This window comes from Triturus cristatus, chromosome 9 (assembly GCF_964204655.1).
Source record: "Triturus cristatus chromosome 9, aTriCri1.1, whole genome shotgun sequence".
Taxonomy (NCBI): Eukaryota; Metazoa; Chordata; class Amphibia; order Caudata; family Salamandridae; genus Triturus; species Triturus cristatus.
Genome location: NC_140592.1, coordinates 1,246,508,214 through 1,246,520,410, shown reverse-complemented (window position 1 = coordinate 1,246,520,410; position 12,197 = coordinate 1,246,508,214). Strand labels below are relative to the sequence as shown.

General features: G+C 43.6%; 1 protein-coding gene across 5 annotated transcripts in view; it reads left to right on the top strand.

Annotated features, from left to right (window-relative positions):
- The window catches only part of NOVA1 (NOVA alternative splicing regulator 1), a 590,029-nt gene that overhangs the window by 79,592 nt on the left and 498,240 nt on the right, over window positions 1–12,197 (top strand). The window lies entirely within an intron of this gene.

Here is a 12,197-nt window from a genome sequence, read left to right as displayed (position 1 = left end):
GGCTACTTTAGTAGATGGCACTATGAGTGCTGCAGGCCGACTAGTAGCATTTTATTTACAGGTCTTTGGTATAGGTAATACAATTCCCTGGGAATCTACAAACACATTAAATGTGTCCATTAGGTGTAGTTCAATGTTTCCATGTTTGAAGACGAGAGCTCAAGCCCTTTAGCACTGGTCTGCAGTGATAAAGTGCAAAGAGTCCTGATGCCAACAAAACTAATTCAGCAAAGCAGGAGGAGTGAAGGCAAAGGTTTGAGGGAAGACCACACCATGGATGTCAGTGTCTAACAAGCAAACACTATGAGCACTGCGAGTAAATATTCGGTCTCCATCTTTATAATACATTTACCAATATCCTACGGAGAGGACTAGAATGTTCTCAGACTCTGAATAAAATGGTGATGAGTGGGTGACTCACTGAGTTTGGAGTCAGTACAGCAGGGGTAGATGGCTGAAAACTAGCCAAGTGACTTTACATAGAAGCTTTTTTGGTAAGAAAATGCGTTGTTAAGGAATATCAGAAACCATGAGAATCTATTCACAACACTTATGCTTGCACCACACTTTTGAGTAACTCAATGCCACACAACTTTCAGGGTCTTTTACTGGTAATTCAAAGTTACTCTTTTCTTCAGGTGACCAACAGACAACCCATCCATCTTGTGTATATTGGACCGAACAAAGAGTTAAGTGATTGACTATGAAGATCAGTGGTGGTGCACTGTGGAGCAAGACCATGGCACAGGCAGGGCCATGTTTGCATCAGGTTTGAAAGCCTACTCGATTTAGTCTGGGAGAAAATGCGCTGCAGTTCTCTAACATACCAGACATTCTACGTTTCTTGAGAACAGGGGGCAAAAAAGCACCAGGATGCAAGTCAATACTGTGAGTAGCTTGTATTATCTACAAAATAAGCACAGGATGTGGCCTAGACTCCGGACCAAGATAACATTGATCTGTTAACCATGAATGGAGAAGTATTTCTATTAATTCCTTCGACTTGGGGCCTGATTCAGAATTTAGCGGACCAGGGTACTCCTTCACAAATGTGATGGATATCCCGTCCGCCATATTGCGAGACCATTAAATCCCATGGCACTTGTAATAGGGCAGACGTGATATCCATCACATTTGTGGCAGAGTAACCCATCCGCCAAATTCTAAATCAGGCCCTAAATGCTGAGGTACCCCAAAAAAGGTTTAGTGGAGACCTTTAACTTTGTGGATTGGAGCCTCATGAAATGTGTCATCTGTGAACAACGACATCACTGACTCACAAACATCGTGACCCAGTGTTAGACATTGCTGTTCACCTCGAACAAACTGTTGTACACTGGAACAGCTGAGAGGTTAGCCAAAATATAGGCAAGCTTGCAGTGTGTGTGCCACTTCTTCCACTCTCCTTTTCTTCAAGTTATTTTGGCATTTATTGACCACTAAATAGTTTACTGGTAACCAATAAGCTCTGTTTCCTTTCTGATTGGAGGTAGAGGGGCCTATTACGAATATTATCTTCGCTAACCTTGCCTCTTCTTTTCTACCGCACTTGCAGAAAAAGGGATTTCTAGTGACCTTTTTTTCTGCTGCTCTTAAGATTGCCTGTAGACACTGAAAAAGGACGGAGTTTGCAGCTTCCAAAGATAAGCACTTCCATGCGTGCATTGGGAATTGCGTTCTCGTTCGTGCCTGTGTTGCAAGGTTCACATTATTGAAACAGTCGAGGGAGGAATTTTGCAGCCCAGAGAGGGAAAGGAGAGCAATGTGTGGGAATGGCTGACCTTGTTTCAGGATGCCCAAGGGACATAGCCCAAATACTAGACTAGAAACGCTTCATTTTCTGTTCTGAGACTTCCCTTACATTTCGGGTTCAGTCCCATCACTTTATCGTTATAACTTCACAGAGGACATCTGTACATTTTACAGAACCGTGGATAAACTGGCCCGCTTCAGGGCCTGTGAGACGTTTTGTAGACATTACTGAATTAAATGCTGCTAAAAAAGATCACACTTTGGAATCATTTGGTTTACAATTCAAAGTCCTGGATATCAAATGATTTTTCTTATGGAAAGTTTGCAAATTCGAGACCTGTTAGAATTGTAAGAACCTCATTCTCAGTACACTGGTGAATCCGAAATTGTGTTTGTTTCAGGCTAATTGGCCATCCACCCACGCTTCTCACAATTCCACATTTTGCTTATATTTCTTGGGGGGGGGGGGGGGGGGGAGGGGAATTATATTGATAAAAACAGGGGGGTTTACCAGTCAATAAAACCGAAAGCTCATATCCCCTATTTCGACTTGCAAACTCAACAAGCATTGGCATAGCCAATAGGTCTCGCCTTTGGGACCGTTTAAGTGTTTAGCCATGCAGCACATTACCCTGATCTGTGTAATGATCACAGAGTGGCTTAGCAGTAAGGACATAGCAGTGATATATATGAACTCGTACCCAGCATGCATTGCAGTGCTACAGCATGCCCTGTTCATAAAACGGAATGGTAATTAGGCAGTCATAAGCTTTTATTCGATATGCAAGATATCTTGTAAGCACATAAAAAATACAATAGACACATAAAAATCACAGTTACAAGAAGCCAGTATGAAAAACATAAGAATATAAAAAAGGGCATAAATTTCCCATAATAAATTATCTAAAAAAGAATTAAACAGCTACTGACAATCTCTTGCAGCGAATGAGCCAGGACCACTTTAAAAATTTCGCAATTCCACACACAAAAAGGGGGGAAGTGTCCGTCGTTAAAATGCGCAGGGCCTCAAGGTGACTACGTGTGCCCATATTGCGACAGAGGGGTTTCAACCAGACACCCCTGGGCCTTGCATAATCCGGGCAAGCAAATAAAACGTGTACAATAGTCTCAACCTTGCTAGGGCAACATGCACAATTGGGAGAAATGCGGGGCACAGGTGACCAACTCGATACCAATGCACCTAGGGGGAGGCATCCAACTCTGAATTTGAAATAAAGGGCTCGGTCATAAGGGAGAGTTATCAAGTCCAGGTAGGGTTCAAAAGCCACAGTGTCTTTAATTTGCAAAAAGGCGACAGTCGACTTGCAGTGGTTGGAGGTTGTATTTAGCCGCTCCGCACACCAATTCCAATAATGCGCCTTGACAACTTCTTTTGTAGGGGCTGAACGTGATGACCAGCAGCCTCCTAGACCGACATTCTCCAAGAGCTTTTTGGTATCTCTAAGCCACTTTATTTTGGCCCAGCCCCCCAGACTCATAATTTCTCCCAAGGCATCAGCATAAGATTTCAATGTATGGTAATTAGGGTAAAATTTCATATGCACAAATAGCCTTCCCTGATGCTTCTCACTCGCTGTTGTCCTTAGACGAAGCAATTTAGACCTCTGTATTTGCAATTTACAATTTTAAAGCCATGACCATGCTAGCTGACCATAATAAAAGTACAGGGCTTTTGACGGGTGGAGGTGTGAGCATGGCAGGGGCAGGAGAGACAGCCTGGCTGCATCTGTGCAGGAGAAAGAGTGAGCAAGGCAAGAGGCAGGAGAGACAGCCTCGCTACACTGGCCTGTGAATGAAGTGGGGAGAGGCGTGAGCAGTGCAGGGACATGCAGGAGCAGGAGAATGGCTATGTTAATGCTAGTCTGTACGGCAACACGCCCTGGGTAGTTTACCAGTATCCAAGAACTCTTGTCACAGGCCTTCTCCACTCATTGCACGTCCCTGACTGGATCCCTCATGGCCCACCTCTAGAGGTCGAACATCCATTGCAGCTCCACATCTACATTGGTTTATATCCGGCAGCTGAAACAACCCGAAGAAAGGGATGTAATCCATTGAACAGACTGCTGGTTGAAGTTCTAATCCCAGCTTCATGTCTTGACAACACTTTGTGATCCTTGAACAATCACTGCATCTCACTGCTCAGCCAAAACTGTCAGCACTTTGAAACAGTCTAAGCACTGGCATCAAGCACTAGAAACATGGGCACGAGTGACTGTAAATTGACCCCAAAATGGCCCTAATTAAGGACAAATCCCTGCAACAAGAGGGTACAGAGCTTTGTGGTTGTAAATTGTTTGCAGAAATTGTCCCAGAGGTTTTTTTTACCACTGCAGCCAAATGAGTGTCTGGCTCACTGACCTCATTCTGAACATTATTCCAATTGGAGTTAAGTATTTTAAGCTGAAGATTTGAACAAATTTATGGAAATAGTTTACTATTTGATGAGACATATGTTTAGAAGCCGTAGTCGTGCAGGTACGAAGTTTTCCGTATTTTAAAAATATATTTTGCTTTTGACTAAATTATAATGACCAACTACACGAACTAGTTGTTTGTGGATAAAGCAATTACCTGGGAGGAGCCAGCTGCACCATGAAGACAGTTCACTGTTGAAACACTGCAGATGGGATACAAGAAGTCGGAGGGAGGCCGTGGTGACAGGGGCACATGCGCTACCATTTACTCGCGGTGCAGGTGGAGGGGAGGGCATGAGGTGACAAGGCTGCTAACAGTTTCCATAAGTGCACAAAAGGGCAGATGAAGGAAGCAGCAGTGCCTGGCTGCACAGCCATATACGGTCCACCCCACTACACTCTGGAGCCCCTAATTGGAGTGACGTCAGAAGGCTTTGGTGACCATGTTATCGGAGGCAAAGGGTGGAGGGATGGTCATAATCCCCACTTTTTTGTTTTATTGAGAGTTGTTATATAGCGCTTCCACAAGCATCAGAGTGCTTTACAATTACGATACAACATAGCAGGAGAATTAAACAATAATAATGGCAATACACATGAGCAACGATCACAAGCACGGCACCACCCCAGCCTCCCCCAACACAGAAGCGCCTTGCGCATTACGTTATGTATTTCACGCGGGCAGAGGTATCCTCCAGCTGTGGTTGTTATTTTTTTTTTTTTGGGTGGGTGGATTGGAATCCTCCAGCTCTGGTTCTATGGGGGGGGGAGGGTCACAGTTTATTTATGCTTCATGCCCCATGCCAAAGCGTGCTTCGGTTAATGCAACCATATTTGCGTAGTTCACGGTAAGAATGAAACCTCTGCTTTATTGTCAAATCCCCATTTCTGGCAGGACAGGCATTGGTAACTACAAGGAAAGAATTAAATAGATTTCAGCAACGTTATCTGTGAAATGCTGCTTCTGCCGCTTAACCCCATATCACTTCTTTAAAAAGCGTTTACTTTTCCTATCGCAGTGGGCTTACCTCTAGTTACTCCCATTCATTGCCAGGTACAGTATAGGAGAGGGGGTTGAGGGGGCGCAGCAGTTCCATTGGTAATCGCTGCGTCACTAAGGAAACCACAGCAGGGGGGAAGTGAGACCAGCCCAAAACAAGGAACGGAATACTCTATTTTCACCTGGCCTGGAATTACCATTGAGACACATGTGAATGTTCTTTTTAAAATTACTGCAGTCCATAGTGAGTATTTATGCTCCAGTAGACACTAGATTGCTTTAGAAAGAAGATGTGGGAAAACATAATGAGCTGCCGACTTTGAAATGGGGAATCGGGCTCGAATCTCGGCGTGGGCTCTCCCCGTGCCTACCACAACAAGCTTTGGCCACGCGCGCGCCTCGCGCTCAAAGTTAAAAAAGCAAGCATTGGCCGCGCGGCCGTATAAGTAACGGCCGCGCGGCCATGAAAGCGAAAGTGATCGTGATCAAAGCGAAAGTGAGCGCGATCGCAAGGACGTGCTCTGTGGTAAGCACGCGAGTGGTGCGCACGCAGCAGTGATCGCGCTGGAAGGGAGGCAGATGGCGGCTGCGCGTGTGCACGCTCGCGTGAACGCATGTGTTAGGCCAGCGAGGTCTGGTAGCACTTTGAAAACCCGTATACTAAATAGCTCACAGAGTAGCGCGTGCACTGGCTCAGGTGAGACCTAAAAAAGGACCGCTAAAGCCACCCTGTGGAAACACTTCAAGGTAGTGACATTACTTCCTCCAGGCAGTTTTACCAACTGCAATCCCGTCCACCTTTGACTCACGTGCTTAATCTTTTCCATATATGTGTCATTGTTAAAGCAGCATACCACAACCATTTTTAAAAATCAAAGTTACTGATTCAGTACGTAAATAAAAGCATCATATGTTTCATTCCTTTGTCATATTGGATTCTTGAGATTTTGTGGCTCGCTTCTCAGCTAGACCCTTTTGAATTTGTTCATAAAATACTTGCCCTTTAAGCCTAACATTGTTAGTGCCATCCTAAAGCAATCTTAAAGACTTTCTTTCCATCCTTTCCACATAAAAATACTTTTATGGCTTCTCCTGCCATGCCCACAACTGTCTCTCAACTCAAGTAAATGAAATATAAGCCTGTATGAATGGCACCTGTGTCTCTCAGCTTTGCTGCCGCAGCTCGCTCACTTCTCATTCCTCTCTATGAATCTGCCAGGCATTATTGATGTCTACAAATAGGTGCAAAGAAAACGGTGGCTGTGCTTTAATCAGACACCCAGTTGTACGTCGGTACCTTGCATTAACAGATCGGCTCCGTAGCATAGATGTCCTAAATTTCTTTAATAGCTCTTGGGTAAGTGGTCCACAATGAGTTCTGACCATACATCCTCAGCAGATGGATTTATCTCTGCAGGTCAGGAAAGCGCCATCACATCAACTGATGCTTAAAAGAGCACAGTCCTAAAGGCCTACCTGGGTATACCTGATCTCTCCTTAGCACTGGGAACTCCTTTACATCAAAATCCATTTCGCTTGAGGCACACCACAGGGAGACACCAAAACAGATCTGTAACATATTCAGGCATCTGTATGCGTACACAAACGCTACGAAAGAGAAGCTTCACATTTTCTCAGTTAAATTCAATAGGCCATTTGCAGTGGCTCTGGGCAGGGCTTTTTAGCAGGAAAAAATGACTCCCCATGGATTGAATAACAGACCTCAATAGCAATGTTTGGAGACTACCTCTATTAGTACATTTCATATCAATTTCTTTAAAATCTATGGGTTCCAAATACGATCATCTTTGATTTACTATGATTTAGTCTTAAAGAATTCTAACTTCAGTATAGGGCAATGATGTTAAAAAAAGCTAAAAACCAATTAGTGTACACAGAAGGAGGACTGTTTCATCTTAAAAAATTAATGTTGAGATGGCCATCTAAGCTGGGGTTGGAAAGAACCTATTAGCTCTAGAGCACTCTAGTTTTGACCATAGCCCGTGTTTGTTAATAGTGTCAAAAGCTGACTCTAGGCCCACAAACCCAAAAAATTATCTCTAGATGCCTCTTTTATATAATCATTTTAGGAAAAGAGCTCTGGGATCCTGTTCACAGGCAGAGATAGTCCAATGTTTATGAATATTAATGAAGCTCTCATGATGGAAGTCTTTTTTACAAAGAGTTCTGTAGATGCTATCCACTTTGACCCTCGGCTTTGAGGCCACAGAGATACTGACTCTGTCTTGTCAACTGACCTCTATGGAAATAGAGAAGTCCACCAGTAGGTTTTACAATCCCCTGCTCTGGAGCGCTTCTGCCCACTTTGAACTCTCTGGATCCCTGAGATGCTGCTAGCAAACGTTCCCCATAACTACATGCAGGCGAGTGTGCTGGGAAAGTGGAATCCTTGGTTCAGATAAGTGATAGGATCACTAGCGATGGCCCGCTTGGTGTGGCCTCAAAATGCTTTGTTCTGTCGAAAACTCCCAAAGCCAGACTCAATTTCGAGCATGTTAAATTAGGCTGTATGCCTTTGGTCCACATTCAACATATCATTGTTCTTCACAGAACTTTTGAAAGTGTTGCTACCAGCCTGCCCTAGCATTCACTCTTATGCCGAGAGTTGATCCAGAGAGGAGAAAAGCGACTCAGCTGATCCTATGCTTTCCTTACGAGGCCACTTTCTCTCTGGGCTGAAGTCACCACAGCTGATCTGCTTTGAAAAGGTGTGCAGTGCCATGAAACTCAAGACGCAAGTTAGCTAATCCGTGCTCTCATAGTGTAGCACAAAGAAGAAGTCTTTGGGGTATTAGGCTGATAGGAACATTCTAATGACATTAGAACTATCTATATTGTTCTTGCTGCTAGCAGCATGCATTAGGGCTGTTTTATTTATATTTGGTGTGGTTATTACTCATTTACTAAGCAACCGCATGAGACTTTTTAAATACACACTATTAAACACAGTGTAATTTCTTAGCAAAGTACTTGTGTGTGTTATTCTAAAGAACACAATTGGGTTTGAATTACCACTACATCCCTGACCCTTTTATAGGATTGCTAGTAACCCAGAAATCTGCTGTTGTGTCGCTGGATTGAACCAAGAGGTCTGTTGATAGAGGGGCGCTGTATTGAGGAGCATTAGTGGCTACCTCGAGGGCTGTGTCAGTGTAGTAGAAACTTTATTGCAGGTTATGGTCCATACAACCTTAATGTACGCTGGCATTATGATTTCTGTTTTCATTTCTGAGGAGGATGAGGAGGGTGAGCTAGCGTGTCTCTTTCAGTAGAAAGAATAGCTATGTTATCAGTTTGAACACATCTACTGTTGCTAGAAGCTTTTAGAGCATTCAGGTTATCAAATAATGTGGTGAAAATATGGAATTTGACATCCAAGGATTGGATATTTACATTTTCATAAAGTGTGATAGTTAGCTTGCCTTTCGATTTATGGTAACTTGAGACAGAACTTTTTGCCGTTTAAGGGATTTTTCTGTTTTCTGGGACTAAGGAGACAAAAGCATAATGCATCGTCCAGGATTGAACATGCCTAGCATACAAAAAGGATTTATCAGCTTTCTTGGAACCTAGCCTGAGATAATCATATCTGTTACTGATCTGTCACTGATTGCAGAATTTAGAGATAGTTTTTCATAGGCCAAGGATATTACACAATCTCTGAGATGTTGGTAAATGCATCCTGGAGTTGAATCTAATAGGAGGCTCTTTTTGTTTTAGGTATGGTGGCTATAATATCACATGAAAAACAGTAGGGTCCTGATCTTGAGAAGCAGATGCAATATGGGACATTGCATTGCACAGGCATGTGGTAACACTCTGAACAGAGAGACAATGCAAACTCACCATTGATGCAACATCAGCATCATTGTTGATAAAGGTTAGGAGCACAATTCACATTTGAACAGCCCTCTAGTGGCCACCCGTCGGAGCCTCTTCCCCCCCCCCGTTCCACCTCTCTCGAGGCCACGCCTTGGGGAGGGGAGGCCCCTATGGGCATTGCCGGGGGAGGCGGGCTGCTGGGCTGGGCGGGGTCAGGCCCTATGTAAGCCTCCCGCCCCCGTAGATCGCCCTCTGCTTCCGGTGTTACACTCCTGACCGCGCTTCTCCAAAAAAGGTTGACAAGAAATTTCTGAAGATTTAGAGTGACAAGAAAAAAACCTTTTATATCTCATTTTTCAAAGAAGAAAATGTAAAAGAGGAAAGCCAAGTGCTTGATGATTATGGACTCACAGAGAGGTAACTGATGGGTAACTCACCTTTTCTGGCACCTGACGCCTCTGAAGCAGTAACGCTATTGTTTATTTTCACTATTTAACCCCATTCTCCTTTTTTCAAACAATTCGGGGATATTTTAGCCCAGCTGCTTGCTGACACTGACTGTAGTTCTAACTGGAGTTATTAAAAAGACAGACAATTATGTCGTTAGAGTGACAATGCCAAAGGCACATTTTGGGAAAGAGACAATCATTTTTGTAAAACAATTTCAAATTATTTCTTTCAACTGATTTGGTAAAATTTCAGTGAACATACCCTCTAGCTCCTTCCTTACTGCATGGCCTTGAATTTCCGTTTCATATAACAGTAATATATATTTTTAAAGAAATGTTAGGCTCTAAGCTAGACTAATTATTCTTAAGGTACGGACCTCCACCAGAATCTTTGGTTGCTTCTTTTGGTTAGCGGAAGTTCTTATCATCTTCCACTCACCAGACAGGAGAACAGGCGCAGAGACTATATTCAAGAGAATCGCAAATTGCTAACAATTCATCAGCCCTCTGAGGGCTTTTGTCCATTATTTCAACACTTAGGCCCCGATTACAATGTCGGACAGACCTAAATCCGTCTGGCATCGTTTGAGAACTGGTACCAAATGACCTCCTGTCGTCAGTCCCAGCCCAGCAATTAGGATGCGACCGAACACTGTTTGGTCACTTTCCTATTCTTAACAATGGGAGCATGCATTCCAACTGGAATGCATGCTCCCATTGTACAGAGCTCAGGTGCAGTTCATTCCTGCACCCCATGGCACCACAAGGTGCTAGCCACGTGGTGCAGGGATCAACAGGGGGGCACCTTAGGTGCACCTTAGGCTGCCATCTGGCGGCCTTGCACCCATGGGGGCCCTGCTGGGGGCCTCCAAAGTGGGATTCCCACAGCCTTTCTGTGTTGGTAAGGCCAGCACAGAAGGGCTGTGGGAATCTGAAATCGTAATCCCTCAGGCGGGAAGAGCCACCCCAGGGATTAATGGAGGCTTCCGAATGGCAGAGGGGCTCTTCGAGCCGGTCGGAAGCCATTCGGAAAGCTTGTTTGGATTCCTTTCCGACCGACCACATCCTAATTCGTCGGTCGGAAATGAATCCAGATGGGTCATTTCGATGAGGTCGGAACGGTTACGACCGACGGTAGGAGCCGTTTCCGACAGCATCGAAATCGGGCCCATTGTAGAACAGTTTCGGAATAGAGGAGATTGCATGTGGCTAGCAAACCATGCTTTGGTTTTGAAAAAAATTGTATGTGTATCCTAGGATATTAATGACTTTCTCACCCAGGGTCATCGTCTTTTGCTTTCCAGGAAATATTCCTTTGTCTTACTTAACTGTAGTTGGTCTGTCTATATGATTTGGGCCTTCTGTTTTCGGGTCTGCTGCTCTTTAGGTTGCATTAATCCAGCGACGTACCAACAATAGATACTCTACTACTATATACCCACCTAGGTCCATATACACACACAGTTTAAGTTAACCGCTGGACTGGTTCATATACATTTCTTCACAAGGTTTAGGATTAGTCTAAAATTCCTTTACTAACCCTTCACAGATCAAAAAGTTCTTTCCTCTGGTTGATGGACCATTAGTTGAACTAATTTATGGTGATAATTAACAAAATTCTAACTTTTCTATACTTCGAAGTAAATAACCACAGACTCAGGTAAGTTTTAAATCTTTATCTAAATTAAATGCATGTAAACCACTTCAAAAATACAGTACTGTCTCCATCATTCATTAGGAGAGAAAATTCATTGATTAAACACCAAACTTATACTTCGGACTCGTACAATTATCAATACTCAGCAAGGGAGAGGACAGAGAGAACAGAACATCTGCAAATAACTTATAGTTACCAAAAATGGTGTGAAAGACCAACAACCCCCTGGCCAAGCAGCTGGTAAGGGTCCCCCGGGATAGGTCAGGCGACAAAGACTTCAGGACAGGAGTCAGGATAGGATAGTTGATCTCTCTAAAACACCGACGATTGCACCGCACCCCTCCCTGACACTCTCTTCCTCCTCGAGATTCCTCCACGATCTTCTGATCTAACCCTATTAAATTAGGATAGAAAGTTCTGCTTCAGGCTCTGCACTCGATTCTTCATCAGCATCAGCATTCGATTTTTCCCCAGCATCAGCATCTCCTGCAGCACGACTCACAGCATCTCCGTCTCATCAGCATCTGTGCTCTGCTAACTAATTAACTAAAGCTATCTTAATTATACCTTTCGTTCTGCATGTTCCACCCACTAAAGATTCAGTTTCGTAAAAATACGTACTATGATTGTTCAGGCAAGGAGGAAGCTCCATCACACCATGCTTACATGACATTAAATTCTATTTAACCATTGTTCGCAAACCCATCCCCTTAATTTTTATTCATAAGTTTTAGTTCACACACATATTCACGTTTATTTGAAACATTTTTATAACAATCTGTAGGCAAGTCCACATCGTTGAACTTTTCACCATTTGTTCCCAGGGTAAAACACGTTGCGACCTTGGCTTCCATTCAACCTCTATGTCATCATTCCGAGTTAACTTTCAGTGGACATGCGCAGTCATTCTATTACTCAGCTTACTTCAGTTATACATGAGAGGCCCAAATGCGCATTAGTGATAAAGTCAGAAAGATCAATATTAATTTCACAAATAAAGTGGTCGCACTGTATACCACCCACCTCTACTCTATTTCCTTTTACTTATTAATACTTTT